At 32.3% G+C, this 11,927-nt stretch overlaps 1 protein-coding gene across 2 annotated transcripts in view; it reads right to left on the reverse strand.

Annotated features, from left to right (window-relative positions):
- Nucleotides 1-7,300, reverse strand: part of Ggamma30A (guanine nucleotide-binding protein subunit gamma-e) — a 48,141-nt gene extending 40,841 nt beyond the window's left edge. The window contains exons 1-2 of one of the 2 annotated variants that reach the window (XM_076117045.1): nt 7,230-7,300; nt 1,827-1,912 (exon numbers count right to left, since the gene is read on the reverse strand). The gene's annotated coding sequence lies outside the window, so the exon portion shown is untranslated. Of the gene's footprint in view, nt 1-1,826; nt 1,913-6,808; nt 6,935-7,229 lie in introns of those variants that run through there. The other variant, XM_076117044.1, reaches the window with a different exon arrangement.
- Nucleotides 7,301-11,927: the final 4,627 nt, after the last annotated feature.

Consider the following 11,927-nt stretch of genomic DNA (forward strand, 5'->3'; position numbering starts at 1 on the left):
AGCGTGTTATCTTAAACGTGTCTTAGAGATCTTAATGCTATGTTAGACCTAGTACAGACCGTCTTCTTTTAGTTTTACGATGTTTTTAAAGTCTAGTATTGTAGTATTACTACTCTAAAATATTTTAGTAGAATATCAGCTTAAATACATACATAATCTTCATTTTTCATATTTAAAAAAGGCAGAATTTAGGAATCTGAGATAACCCATTACTCATTTTAACATCTACTGTTGGACATAGGCCTCTCCCAATGAAGAGAGCTTATAATGATATCATTTATTAATTATTTTATTTTATAAAATCACACTTTTCTTGACAAAATTATAGGCATAACACCGTTAGCCTATAAAGCTACACGATTCCATGTTTGACAATATTTTGACCGTATTAGCATGATCAAAACATTAGTTTCCTAATAATCTTAGTTAAGAATATGGACTCTCTCTTTCTTGAGTAAAATAAGAGATTATGTAAGTCAATCTTCAGACTCAACACAATTACCATCATGTATATCCCCTATTCTGTTTAAAAACACAGTCGTTTTCTAGATAGACTTACAAAGACAGTCACAACATCTGCTCAATTAAACTCGCATTTACAACAAACAGACAAACGTTTTGTTTACTAAATACGTGTAGTTACAAGGTTTAGTGTTTAGACTTTAGTACGTAATTTTGTTTAGGTTTTGTTTTAAAACGACGTTTAAGTTAAGACTGCTTGGGTTTCTATAGTGGAGTGATAATAATAAAGCCTTTTATCTCATTTTTTTTTCTAAAAAGACAGCTCTAGCATTAAGAATTGCTCTTGTGTTGCGGGGACTTTAACAAACATACAAACAACGGACTCAAAGCACGACCAGACCCGAAACAATTATTTGTTGATTGCACAAATAATTGCTCCTGGTATTGGCCTGGCAACCTAAACCACTGCGCTACGGAGGCAGTCAAAGGAAAACTTTTATTTCAGAATCTGAAGGTAATTTGAAGGGTATGCTATAAAATAAGCATTATGATATGATTTATGTAATCTATTTATGTAAAAGGATCCTTCAGGACTAAAATATATACATAATAAAAAAATGTCTGTATTAAATATCACCATACTATTGTTGTATACCCATACATGTTATATTATACACGCACTACACTTGATACCACAAAGCCAATAAAGAAACATGATAAAAATAAATGGCTTGTCAAATAGAATTGTGCCGCGGGAACCGAACCCCGACCCCGTGGGAATCAAACCCCTTACCCCAAGGGCACGGGTATATCCTTTTATTTTCTACTTGGGTAAATTTGAGGCATCAATTCTATGTGTGGATGGAATCTTGAAAAGATAGATTTGTCAATTTGTGTTGAGTAATAATGAAATTATAAGCTTGTTGGTTTTGAAAAGAATTCACTCTTTTTATTTTGACTTATATAATGTTTTGTATGTTTGTTAAGGAAAAAAAATGGTAATTATTAGAAATTAATTATATTTTAGTTGTCTAATATAAACATTTTCTCAAGGAATGTTTCACGTTAGCTTACCTATGTTATTTGCACGACAGACCCCTTTTTTCATTTATGTTGTTCATTGCAATTGATCTTTTGATTAAATAATTAGATTTCAGTTAAAACATTAGAAGACTATTCCTATTAAAACAACATTTATTCCGGAATAATTTAGCTAACATAGATCCTACAGTCTTCATTCCGATGTCTATCCATTTGACTATCGCCACTTTCATATATATATTTTTATGTATGATCTTTATTCCCAAAAAACTTCACAAACTTGTAATTAAAAGATTAGAAAGACATACAAAATAGACTTTTACCTTTTTGCTAATTGCTTCTGTCTCAAATGATGCCTTCCTCAGCTGCAGCTTAGCCTCTCTCGACTCAGCAACCTTAGCACAGCACTCTGAAATGCAAGTGATTGTATTAATATTTCATTAGGATTTGAATCTGAGCTGAAAACTTGGAAGGAAATCTTCAAGGAATAGGACTTGTGAATTGAATGCGTTAATTTGCTGACATTTATAAATTAATGTTTATTTTTAGCACTATTAGATCTTAAGCCCGAATTTGATCATTTTGATCAGGAGAGTGGACTCGGGGCTAACACAAGAGTAGAAATGTGGTCAGCAGAAAGTCTTTACGTACAAATTTTATTTATTTGAAAAACCATTTTTTTTATACAATTTATAATAAAAGTTTAAAAAACCTGTAATACTACCAGCGTTTTAAAATGCACAGTAAGACATCTATCATCACCATAAAATAGTCTAATATTAATGTAAAAGTTTAGTCAGCAGTAATCTCAATTATTTCAACGAGCAATCAAAGCAATTTCTACTGATTCCATTAGTTCTATGGTATCCGATATCTGATATTCAATAATAGATAATTGGGAACAATAGACCCCATGGCCCTTTGATTGATAAATACTCTATTAAGCCCTTAAATGACTCAATACAAAATTACATGGGTGAGAGCAATGCTCTATAAATTTTCAATTAGATGAGATTGAACTAATACAATAATTTCTGTTTGTTTCTGTCAGTTAATTCTAAAGTCGGTTAGACTTCAGAATCCTTTTTTATATGTTTTAGCTTATGCAATCCCACCACTAGGCTAAGCTTCCATCTGGGGGCACGGAAGTGCCCCCGCAAGTCGAGCAAAAAAAAAGCGGCACGGCCGTAACATCCTTTTCTCGAAGCAATTCGGGCTATTTTTGACACCCCTATAATTTCGTAGTGGATAAAACAAGAAGCCTGGATTTTCAGCAACTAATCAGTCATTGTATAAACACAGTATATTTAAAATTTCAGTCAATTTGAACCAGTAGTTTAAGAATGACAACTTGTTAAAATTTTGAATTTTGTCACTCACTGATTCACTGACTCACTGACTCACCGATCATCAAAAGTCTAAGGTACTTCTAGCAGACTTAGAAGCTTAAAATTTAGAATACAAATAGGGTTTAGTGTCTTAATCATGGGAAAAATTCAATATTTTCTAATTTCGGTCAAGTTTTCTAAATACACTAACTGCAACAATAACTTTGTAATCCCATATAAATGTATAAGATTACAAGGTTACATTTGCAATTAATGAATTAAATTATTATTTCTAGAGAAAATAAAATAAATAGGTGTAAATATGTATCTACTATATGAGACATAACGGGAGGGAGTATAGGGTGGGTAAGGGTGTTTAGCCCATGAAACTGAACAACATTCCCATAGGAAAATATGTTGAATTATGAAAAAAATATGGCTTTCCATACAAATTGGACTTATGTTTGCTCTATTCGCTCTACAAAAAGAAGTGAGATGCCATCAAAAACATTCTGTAAAAACCTCAAGTCTCGCCGTAAAAAGTTGTGAGATCTATATAATACCAAGTCGATTAATCTATTTAGTCTCTACTTAAAGGACCTTCTGTCTTAAGTTATTACGTATGTTATTATCATGCCAATTAAAAAAAAAATACCTTTAAAACAAATAGATCGACTTGGTCATCGCAAGAAAACACAAATTCGCCATTAACATTTCAGGAGCATTAACTTCTCGTCGTGCTGTGTAGTGTGATACATACTAATAATCAAATCATGCGATGGCCAGGTCGGTCTATTTGTTTTAGAGGTATTTTTTTTAAATTGGCATGATAATAACATACGTAATAACTTAAGACAGAAGGTCCTTTAAGTAGAGACTAAATAGATTAATCGACTTGGTATTATATAGATCTCACAACTTTTTACGGCGAGACTTGAGGTTTTTACAGAATGTTTTTGATGGCATATATCTTTACTGACAGAACCTAGTTATTAAGAGTTTATAATATCATTGTTATAAAAATGTTGTAAATCTGTTTGCATGCCTATTATAACCTAGCGGTAGTTTATCTATTCAATAACTATTTTTTTTATGAGTTTTAACGCTATTGAATAGAAAAACTAACGCTATTGAATAGATAAACTATCACTAAATGTACCTCGGAAACCGAGGGTTAGTCTTGATTTCTTTAAAATAGTTGTCGAAAGGATGCAAGCCCGCGCTTGGCCAGCGTGGTCTACTGCAACACTGAACTTTAATAAGCGATGGATCCTAAAAGGCTCCACTTTCTTAGCCCTTGCCTAGCAGTATGACAGGAATAGGCTATATTTTTTGTTCCTTATGCTACACTAGCTGACCCGCGCAACTTCGCTTGCGTCACATAAGAGAGAATGGGTCAAAATTTTCCCCGTTTTGGTAACATTTTTTACTGGTACTCTGCTCCTATTGGTTGTCGCGTGATGATATATAGGCCTTTAGCCTTCCTCGATAAATAGGCTATCTAACACTGAAAGAGTTTTTCAAATCGGACCAGTAGTTCCTGAGATTAGCGCATTCAAACAAACAAACTCTTAGGCTTTATAATATTAGTATAGATTCGTCATGCATCGATGAATGTCAAACGTTGTCCACAAATAGTAAACCACATTGAATTTAGGCCACCTGTCCAACTTTTTAGGCTTCACACAAGGCAATCTTTATAATCTGATTATGCTAATTTACTATCTTGCTAACCTCCAAAATATTTACGGGTCAACACTCAAGGTGAAACTTCACTGTTACTATTTTTGATGATTTAATTCGTTTATCAGAAAAGAAAACATTAGTTTGGTTGCGAGTTCCGTTTTTGGGTCAAAACTGGGTAATATGGTGATTGATTAAGTTATATTGAGATATTAGATACCTACCAAACCAAACCTTTGTTTTGAACTATATACACAGAAAATTGGTTTTCAAATTCAACAAATAATTCCAGAAATTAGTAAATTTAAAATAATACAAGAAGAAATGTTGTCTACTTTATGATAAGTCTTATCATAATAGCTTAGTTTACTTCAGATCCAAATTGCCCAAGCAATTTCTTCCAAGAAGTACAAAAACAATACTTTTGCTCATTTCGGAAGGATCCTTCCCCAACAGTGGATCAATGAAGTTAAAAAGTACATGTGTTTCCTCCTAGTAACAACAAGTAAGCAATACGTTGCTAACCTCTATTACGAGGTAGCCTCGCCCTATAAGCGTAGTTAATTAAATTACAGTTAATAACCGTATTGTCTAGCCAGTCACCCTGGGGATGCATAGTTCTTCATCTATATGACGATAGAGAACTATTTGATGACATTCTTATGTAAATAAATTGGTATACATGACGTGAAGTTGTTTGTAACACGCGCCAAATATCTTTGTGGGTCTGAATGCAGCTGTAAGCCACTTTGAGAATACGAAAGTTTTGATGTTAAGATATTTGTTACTCAAACTGCTAGACGAGAATTAATGAATTTTGGTACACAGATAGTTTACAACTCGGATTAACACAAAGGGTACTTTTTACGCCAGGAAATCTGTTCATGCAAACGAATTTGCGTAGAAAATGTAATAAAATAATCTAAAAAGAGATTTAAAAGAGACGTGGCGATGATGCAGACGTCACTTTGATTCCTATGTCTTCTCCATTTTTTTATCTTGTTCTACTTCCTTACAGAGGTTTGCGGCTACGTTCAGATACATTAAGTTAATTGGCACGTGCTACATGTAACTGATGTTACTTAACACCATTAATGAATACTCAAAATCATTAATAAAAATATGTGTTCTAAACACATCAATCGTTATGCATCTCGATTAAACGTCAATTATATAGAATTTAGGACTTTAGCATTAAATATTTAACACCGAGGGTTTATTTTATTTCCTTAGCAACCTTAACTCATTGCTAGAAAAACCTTGGTGAAAACAATAACCCCCGGTTTCTGAGGTACATTTAGCGGCAGTTTATCTATTTAATAGCGTTAAAACTCATACAAAAAAACGCTATTGAACAGATAATCTACCGCTAAATGTATTCAGAAACCGAGGGTAAGTCCTTGTGTGCAAACAGCAATAACTGACAAAAAACTACAGATTACTGTGGGAATCAAATCGTACCTCTCACTTTTACGACATACGTTTGCTATTACTAAACAGTAAGGTAATTAATACATAGGCATTAAAATTTTAGCAACAATCTTTGTTGATGTGTGTTTCTGCCTGTAACTAGACAGTTTTGTAATTTCGTTAGTATCAAATGAATGACTAATAATTACAATTTCAATATTATTTACAAAAAAATACATAAATAAATAATATATAACATAGCTTGAATATTTCAGATGTACCTTCTACAAGTACAAGTTTAATCATTTTTTATTGACACAGTCTAAAACAACAACTATCCAATTATGAGAAAAATGTACTGAGAAAAATATTAAACAGACAATAATTGTGTTAGTAGTTACAGCACGTGTATATTTCTATATATTATTTATAGCAAGTATAGTCCGTGAGTCACTGAATGCTAAACACTTGAAACTATAATAACATTCAGACAAGCCATTCAATATGCAAATTCACATCAAACAGTGAAATTAAACACTTTTTACCGATTTGCTTAAAAGTTATAAGAACTTTATTTAAATATTTCGTATGATTTTAAGTAATTATTACGATTTGAATAGATTTAAAACTATCAGGAGAATAGCGAATTATTTGAATGTGTAAATCTCAATAATTTATCATCATCATCATAGTATTTTTTTTGTAAAAATAACAACAGTGTGGATAATTTTAAACAACGTGAAAATGTATAAAATTACAAAATATACAAAAATGCTACAATCTTGTATTACACTCAACTCATAAAAAACCACACTACTCTACTCAATTAACAAGAAAAAAAATAAACAAAATTATAAAAAATATTTTTGTAAAGAAATACTTACAGGATCAAAAGAAAATGTCCAAGTATTGAAATCAACAAGTAATTAGTGAGAGAAACACACAAATACCTTTAATGCCTTCAAATATCCAACCTACATTTTCATTGCGTGACACCGCGGGCTCGCCGCTAAACTAATTTAATTATGTCTAATTCGATTACCTCAATAAGCTCCGACCCTCCACACACACAAACACACACACACTCACAAAAAACAAACACACAATCAAACAACACACAAAAACACACGAAAAAACAAAAACGTACACACTATTCGAATTTCGAAACTCCAATCGAACTACTTTTGTACCGAACGTTGTAAATTCAAACAATTTTTTTTCGTGCAACTTGTTTTGTTTTTTGTGTCTTGTTTGTTAATTGTTTTGTTTTTTTACGACAAAATTGTTTGTAATTGAAAAACGTACCGTCTTTCTTGAGAGCTAATTCGAATATACGAGGCTTGGTGTGTGCTCACTACCTCGTTCTACGCTCTAATTGACTAAGAATGTATCATGCAACTTCTATATTCTAGCTTTGTTTTGTTAAAATAATGAAGATGTCAATTTGCATTCTATTATTGCGTGATTCGGAACGGTATTTAGAAATCGATGTTTGTTTGCTCAATTAGTATTTTAACGCTGCATATCGGGAAAATTTTATTTGTAATTTATGCTCTGGAAAAATTCAATATCATTTCCACACAAAAACTGCTTAATTTGAAGTAAACTATTTAATTTTAAATATAAATATTTAAGCTCTATAAATATGCCTACAAAGTCAAAAACATGTAAAAAGAATATTATTTTCCAATCTCACTTCAATAATTTGGAACTACAATAGACAATAATAATGTCACAATAATTATAATTCTAATTGATAAAAGTATCATAAAGTATAAATAATCGCGCATAAACAAAATTATAAATGATGTCCAACAGGTACAACAACTACTTACAACACACTTTCAAAAACAAATCACAAAAATTTACAAAACAAATTTTCAAAAAATAAAATAAAATATTTTGAAAAAAATTCTCACATACAGTCTTCTGCCGGCCAAGCGTAGATCAACGGCACGCACACATACAAACAACACACACACTGACACACGTTGGATGCATATTGACCGTTTACTATTATGAGTTAGGTTATAGATGTTTGTTTTCATTGTTGCACGAGAATAGTGGGAATGACGGATGAGCAAAGGATTTTTATTGATTGCATGTTGTATCAATTAATTAACCGACTTTTAAGTTGAGTGGACTTTGTAGTCCAGTTAACTTGTCAACAGTCGCGATGATGTTTGTGGCCCTTCTCCATCGAGTCGCTGTTTTGAATGGTACTAAGATACAACTGGCATAGGTCTAGTAAGTTTTCAGTAGTCTTAAAATAACGTATAGTTAAGCGTCTGTAATTCATGTAACTTTTCAAGCACGTTTCTCTCACGTCTTCATGCGACAAAGTAATTTATGCTTCGATATATCAGAGGTATATATTTGATTTGATACTCGATAATCGACTATTATACCCGACATTCAAAGAAACATAACATGATTTCTTATCACGGAAAAAGTTCAAACAAAACGACATACATTTCCATGTATAATATTCTTCTTTCTATGACATTTTATTTTACTTAATGTTTCATTCATTTTTATCTACATAGTTTTCATGTGAGCGTAGTATGTTTACAGTTCAAAATAAATAATATTTTATTTCTAAATGTAATATTTTCGTTTCAGTGTGACAGTTAACAATGGAAACGCACTACACCTCGCAGAGGCACCGACGTAAATGATTCGTGACATACTATGCAGGTGAACTATAGCTATTGATGATGCACTAGATTACCTATTAGCCCTTGTGCTCATCATTTTATGTGATAGGAAGTATATAAAAACTGTATGCTTCAGTATATTAGGTCGGGGAAAAAGTCTTTTCGCATTATAGTATTTATGAACTTGGAATAAAATATTTTCTCTACACAAAAAAGCTCGATATTTGGGTACCTCACGAGCTCACTTAAAGAAACCTAATGAACTGTGTACTCATTTGTGATTCTTGACGCCAAAGAGTTTTTATTACAAGTTCATACATACTATAAAATTTAGAAAGGTATTCTCTTTTTTAAATATTTAGTCTAAGGCAGTTTCTTGAAATAGCGGCTATTTAGAAGTAGTTGCGAATTCTGGCTGCTGACTATTACATGCAACTTTGCTCGCATAAATTAAAGTGTCTATATTTTTTTTTCTTTCAGCTGATTTCAGCTTATTTTAAAAACAAATGGTCAAGTGTACGACCATAATGAATGTAAATTAGTCTCAGCAACTTTTGTAGAATATTTTGAGAAAAAACGAAATATTACTTACGTACCCAATCAGTTGCAATCGCGAAAGAAACAACCAAACTTATAAAAAGTCATATTGAACCGCTACAGTTAATCATCCGTAACCCGACAGCGACTAGGTTGCTTAACGCTTATTATTCAATAACGGAAGTAGCAGTAAGTAATATACAATAACTGGTGTTTTCATGTATTATTCATCTAGCACTTATAAGTAGTATCATAATTATACCATTGCGCAGTTTTAGGCTACAGTAGATCTAAATGCTGTTAACTGTTATATCTAATATATAAAATTCTTGTGTCACAGTTTTCGTTGCCGTACTCCTCCGAAACGGCTTGACCGATTCTCATGAAATTTTGTGAGCATATTGAGTAGGTCTGAGAATCGGCCAACATCTATTTTTCATACCCTTGAGTGCCACTATTTATTTTTATAAGGCTAAGCAACGATTGCCGGGTCAGCTATAGGTTATAAAATGATGCCTTAAACTTATAGGAGTATCTTATAAAAGTAAACTTAATCCTCAATTCATACATACTGACACTTAATTCTTCAAGCATACCCCAATACAAGTAAATAATAGGGTCTCGGATTCGATTCCCAGATCGAGCAAGGTGCTTGGTATTTCTCTTATCAGTCTTATCTAAATTCTAATACATGGGACTAACATTATACGGTAATTGCGGAACATATACCATACGAACCATAATAGATATCATTTCATAAAAAATGGTGACATGAAACTGCAAATTTTAATGCCATCTGTTGCAGTCGTCCGCAAAACTCTACCTTAAGGCATTTCTATCTAAATCAGAAAAGTTTATTTCATATTAAAAAATAAATAGACAAGTACGAACAAAGAACAGCTTAACTCAATAATGAGTTTTCTACAAACCTTTGAACAGCTGAGGAGAAAAGCATGCAATTATAGTGGGAAAGGAAACTGTAGGAAAACTAGAAAATAATAATACAATATTATTACGATTTAGAAAAGTAATCGTATTGTTTTATAGAAGGGAAATTCAAAACTAAATGAGAGCATCTATGTATATACTACTCCATTAGAGATTGTATGTATCTGTTTATTTACTACTTAGGCATATAGGTACGCAGCGGTCTAAATTTAAAACCTAAGGGAAAAACTTTACGATTTTTTTCAGCGGCTGTAAAAAGTTTACTTTTGAAGTAATACAAAATCTCCACTAGGCTCAAGGCCTAACTTCTCAAACACACACAAAACAAACTGCTTAGTAAATCTTTGTTTCCTTAGTCCAGCCATTTTTTTCCGGTAGATTTTTTATCTGAATTTTATTTTCTACTGTGATATAATATTACCTAGAATCGGTCTTTCGACAAACTATTCCTTATTTTCATTTAATAAGGTTATTTAGTACTTGAATGTCCAACTTATTGAGTTTGTAGAACAAGTGGCGCTATTATTGTAGAGGCGGCAGTTGAAAGTGATCGTTACATAGAGAGCGTTGAGGTACACTTGTTATAGAAACTATGGAGTATTGTAGAGCGCTGGACCCGCTCTGTAGGGCTGTCGGGGAGTTCGTGTTTTAAAATTTGTAGAGCTTATAATAGTAATGATTGTTCTGTGTTCCTATATATTTATATATATTATTATCACATCTATTAAACCCGAAGTTATATATAGAAGTTTAATAACATCTACCTACGTTACGCTATGAACAAATTTAATGTTGGACCCATGCAATAGGCACGTTACCACTTACCAAATTCCGGGTCACCATTCAGCTTTTTTTATATTAATTAAAAAAGACCAATACCACTACACCTGACACCTTTCAATCACCGCTGACCGGGTCTCTGATGGTCCAATTCATTTGGGCAATAATGGATCATGAACTCCTAGGTTAGGGTTAAAATCGGAAATAATTATAATGCCTTTTATGCATAGGAATAAGGATAAGCAGAGCCTAAATACTCATAAATCTCTCACGCTTCATACACATCCATACGTAATACGTATCTTGCCATACACTACCGCCGTTTTACGAGTACTACGCACCTGACTACTGAACTTTCTATTTACAAAATTATTTGGTTATTAGATTACACATGAACTAACCACCCCTAGCCCAACACAATAGTGTGACAATGATTGTCGCTGTGTCCCGCAGACAAGGGTGCAACACAATACATCGGACTATTGATTTAACACAGTTTTCAACCAAGATGTTCAGTTTGTTGAGACTACCTAATGTTTATTGAAATGTGTATGAATTGATGTAGAGTTAGTGGATTTAATTTGAAATTGATATATTAGGTTGCAGAAAAAGTCTTTTCACATTATAGTATGTATGAACTTGTAATAAAATCTTTTCTCTACAAAAAAAGCTCGATATTTGGGTACCTCACGAGCTCACTGAAAGAAACCTAATGAACCGTGTACTCATTTGTGATTCTTGAAGCCAAAGACATTTTATTACAATTTCATACATACTATAATGCGCAAAGACTTCTTCCCGGACCTAATATGTAAACCACGTACATAAAAGATGGGTTTTAAATAAGCTTAAATATTGTTCGTAAAACCAAGACACACTTATAATCAAAGTGATATTTTTGGAATCTTTAAAAATATTTTGCGAGCGCTATTTTTATTCATTTTTAGTCGACGTATTGTTTTTAGCTAATCTGTACAACATAAAAGTGATATAAATAAATATAAAACATAGTGCGATATCTTAATGATTTATAAAAAAAAACTGTTCCACGTTGTGACTCACAAATGTAAAAATAAATAAT

The sequence above is a fragment of the Anticarsia gemmatalis genome, chromosome 8, assembly GCF_050436995.1.
Source record: "Anticarsia gemmatalis isolate Benzon Research Colony breed Stoneville strain chromosome 8, ilAntGemm2 primary, whole genome shotgun sequence".
NCBI classification, from domain to species: Eukaryota; Metazoa; Arthropoda; class Insecta; order Lepidoptera; family Erebidae; genus Anticarsia; species Anticarsia gemmatalis.